This window comes from Neomonachus schauinslandi, chromosome X, assembly GCF_002201575.2.
Source record: "Neomonachus schauinslandi chromosome X, ASM220157v2, whole genome shotgun sequence".
Classification (NCBI taxonomy): Eukaryota; Metazoa; Chordata; class Mammalia; order Carnivora; family Phocidae; genus Neomonachus; species Neomonachus schauinslandi.
The window spans coordinates 40,314,726-40,319,163 of record NC_058419.1 but is presented as its reverse complement, the minus strand read 5'-3'; positions in this window follow the sequence as shown (position 1 = coordinate 40,319,163).

Genomic DNA, 4,438 nt, shown 5'->3' with positions numbered 1-4,438 from the left:
TTATTTGAGTGGGGAAGGAGCAGAGGGAGAAGGAGAAGCAGACTCTGTGCTCAGCCCCCCACACGCATGGGATTTGATCTCATGACCCTGAGATCATGACCTGAGCTGAAACCAGGAGTCAGACACTCAACCGACTAAGCCACCCAGATGCCCCTCCAAAGCTCTTGTTCTTAACTACCACACTCTAAAATGACTAAAATGTAAGACTTTTCTAGACTGCCTCCTGATAAATAAGATGGAGGAGAGTGGCATAGCTTAAGGAAGGCCTGGCCTAGAGAGCTAAGTGAGGCTACCAGATCAGACCGAGATTGACAGTGCAAATGCCCTGGGCCAATGTCTTGCACACTGTTGTTTTTAAGTCACCAGATTTATAAAAAGACAAACAGTTCACCAGTAAGAACACTATATTTAAGAAGAAGTGTGTGAGATGAGACAGGAGTGGATGAGCAAGGAATGTTGTGCGGGATACACACAATAAACAGTAGCAAATTGTGGGCAAGTCAAAAAGTACAAGCATTTAAGTGAAGACATGAATGGAGAAAAAAGATGAGACATCCGGTGGAGGCAATAGATTAAAGGCCTTTATCACAATGGAGAACTCTAGGGTCCAGGATCTTCTTTTATTCTCCTTTTCTCAGCTTTTCTCTGCTTTCTTTTTCATTGAAATTTTTATTCAGAGTGGTATATTCATATGCAGTTGTACGGAATAATACAAGTGGAGCCCTTGTAGGCTTTGCCCAGTTTCTTCACATCGCTACATCTTGCAAAACTGTAGAATAATATCACAACCAGGATGTTGACATTGATATAATCCACCAGTCTTATTCAGATTTCCCCAGTGTGTGTGTGTGTGTGTGTGTGTGGGTGTGTGTGTTTGTGTGTGTGGGTGTGTGTGAAGTTCTATACAATTTTATTACCTAGGTTCATGTATCCACCACCACAGTCAAGACACCGAACAGTTCCAACACCACAAAGATCCCTCATGTGGCTGTTTATAGCCAAATTGACTTCCACGTTCCACCATATCTCCATCCCTGAGTCCTGGCAACCATTACTAGCCAGTGCTCTATCTCTATAATTTGTCAAGAATGTTACATAAATGAAATCATATAATATGCAAGTTTTTGTGATTGGCTTTTTTTTACTCAGCATAATTTCCCTGGAGATTTATGCAAGTTTCTGCATGTATCAATAGCCTGTTCCTGTCTATTGATAAGTAGTATTCTGTGGTATGAAGGTACCACAGTTTATTTAACTATATTCATCTGTTGAAAGACGTCTGAGTTTCCAATTTTTGGCTAGTATGAAAAAAGCTGCTATGAACATTTGTGCACAGGTTTGTGTGTGAATATAAATTTTCATTTCTGTGGGATACATGCCCAGAAGGGTAATTGCTGGGCAGTTTGTTAGTAGCATGTTTAGTTTTTTAAGAAACTGCCAAAATGTTTTCCAGACTGGCTGTACCATTTTACATGCCCATCAGCAATGTATGAATGATTCAGTTTCTCTACATTTTCACCAGCATTTGGTGATGTCACTTTTTTTTATGTTAGTCATTTTGCTGGGTATGTAGGAATATCAAATATCAATCTTTTATTTTTAAAAGAAGCAAACTAGAGAGGAGAAACTTGTGAAATTCCTTCGAGATAAGATCTCTTATTGTTTTAGTTTAACTATCCTGACTAGTTTTGCTTGGAAAGCCATTTTGAACTTTTGCAATAAAAGATCTCCATTCATCTGGGATCCTACTCGCCCTAAACCACAAACTAATTGCTTATCTTCTCCCAGGTCCAAAGAAAAGCTGAGAGAGCTACAGGAAGATTCATCTGAAGTAATCAGAAGAGTCAGGCAGAGAAGGGATATAGAGAGAGAATTTCCAGGACAGTATTTGCAAATAATCACTTCTCCATCTTGTTCTATATTCCCCTTTTACAGAGGCAGTAGTCTGGTTTAAATGTCCGAGGACAGAACTGTGTTGTAAAGGTGGTATGAAGAGAGCTGATTCTGTGGATTTATTCCCAACTCTGAGTTCAGTGACTTTAGCTTGGTTGGTGGCTTAGCAACTTGGTGGCTTGAAATCTGCCATGGTCAGAATATTTCAACCACAAAAATTGGCAAACATTAGAAATCAGAACACTTTTTATCCAGGGATTGGTTGACAAACATTTATTATCACAACGCTCTACTTTCTTTCTAAAACATGTTCTCTACCATTAAGAGGCAGGAGATGAGGAGATATCAATGGAGTGCCTGCTACATTTGTTAGCTCATATAATTCTCATAACTTTTTCGGGTAGGTATTATTCTATTCATACTGTAGATGAGGAAACTGAGATTTGAGATGAAACATTTTATCAATGTTGCATGTCAAGTAACTGGCAGAGCCCTAATTTGGTTTGGGGTCTAAGCTCAATACAAACCTTGTCTTTCCACTATACCACACTGGGTCTCTAGAGGGGAAGAGATACTCCATGCCAGAGAGAAGTGGTGAGGCAAAATTTTTAAAATATATATTTCCTTGACTTTAAAAGAAAGTTAGTTAAATTACAAGACTGCTTTTGGCATTGTGTAGCACTTTAGCTTACCTAAAGTGTATTTATATTCTTATCTAAATTTTATGTACATATGTATGGTCCAGCTGTGGTAGACACAGTAACTATGGCTTTTGTCTTCTGGTATTCTTTCTAACTTCTCTTCCGGTTCCCCAGAGAACACTTCCCTCTCCCCATGTGACACTAGCAAAGTGGGTAATCACAGGGCTCTGGCTTCCCCCAACCACAGGTGTGACTGGCCATTTAGGGTCCTCCTCAGGACTTGTCTATCGAAACTAGAAGAAAAGAGATTTTTTTCCTGCTTGCGCTGCTTACCTAGGACATTATGAGTCTGAGGCTTGATTGTTCTTTTCACATGGTAAATGAGATGGCCTCTGAACATACCTGAACAGGTCTGAACATACCCTGTAGATTTCCCGGTTTATTGAGCCAATAAAGTAACCCCTATCTTTTGTGTGTGAGTGCTTGTGTGTTAATTAAGCTGTCTGATTTGAGTTTTCATTATGTGTAACCAAGAGTCCCATCTCCTCTGTGACTGCTCCAGCTCATTAGGCTTTTTATTCTATGAATTTTTACGACATTTAACAATCTATACCAGCTCTGTTCAATAGAAAGACAATGTGAGCCACATACATATAATTTTAATTTTTCTAGCAGCCACATTTTAGAAAGTGAAAAGAAGCAGGAGAAATAAATTTAATAACATATTTTTTATTTAACCCAACATATCAAAAATGTTATCATTTTAACATATAACCAATATAAAAATTCTTAATGAAATAGTTTCCATTCTTTTCTTTGTCCTAAGTCTTTTTTTTTTTTTAAAGATTTTATTTATTTATTTGAGAGAGAGAATGAGACAGAGAGAGAGAGCACATGAGAGGGGGGAGGGTCAGAGGGAGAAGCAGACTCCCTGCTGAGCAGGGAGCCTGATGCAGGACTCGATCCCGGGACTCCAGGATCATGACCTGAGCCGAAGGCAGTCGCTTAACCAACTGAGCCACCCAGGGGCCCTGTCCTAAGTCTTTGAAATCCGGTGTGTGTTTTATACTCACAGCACATCTCAATTCTGACTGCCCACATTTCAGTTGCTCAATAACCGCATGTGGCTAGTGGCTATGGTATTGGGCAACACAGATTTATATGATACATATTGGCACCAAATCATACATCATCATGTATTGCTACTTGAATGTGTCATGTGTAAATGTCTAATCTTTCCATCTATCATAAGCTCCTCGAGACCAGAAACCTCACCTTAAAATTCTTCTGTGGCCCTTAAGTTTTAGCACAGTGCTATGCTACTAGTAGGTAATAGTATAAATAAGTGATTTCATTTACATCATTCAATGAGCAGAGGGTTGTAATTCACACCCTAGTAAAGAAATGTGAATGAGAAACATACTGCAAGTCTGCTGGAGATATGTCAGGTATCTGCATATGATGTAGTAAATGTTTCTCTGATAGCAAACTACCAGGCCCGAGGCAGAGATGATAAGGACCAAAGCGATAAGAATGCCTTATGATTCTCAAATGGAAAGTGCTAAATTCAAAGTGTAAAATGACTATCCTTTCCCAGTGCCATTCCATCTTAGAGATGAGAGTACTAAAGAGCAGGATGAGTGATTTCTACTTTTGGTCACACGTAACTAGCAAATTGTTAGCATCTGAGCACAGACAGAGGCCATTTCTTTTGCCCTCATATAGCTACTGCTTTTTTAAAAAGGCAGTGGGAAGTGGGGGGGTGGTCAGGGTGAAAGGGTGAAAAAGAGGTTGGGGAGATACAGAAATCAGCTTACAAGTTTTTTCTCCAAGTATACATTTCCTATCCTCACCCTAACACACACACACACACACACACACACACACACACACACACACACACA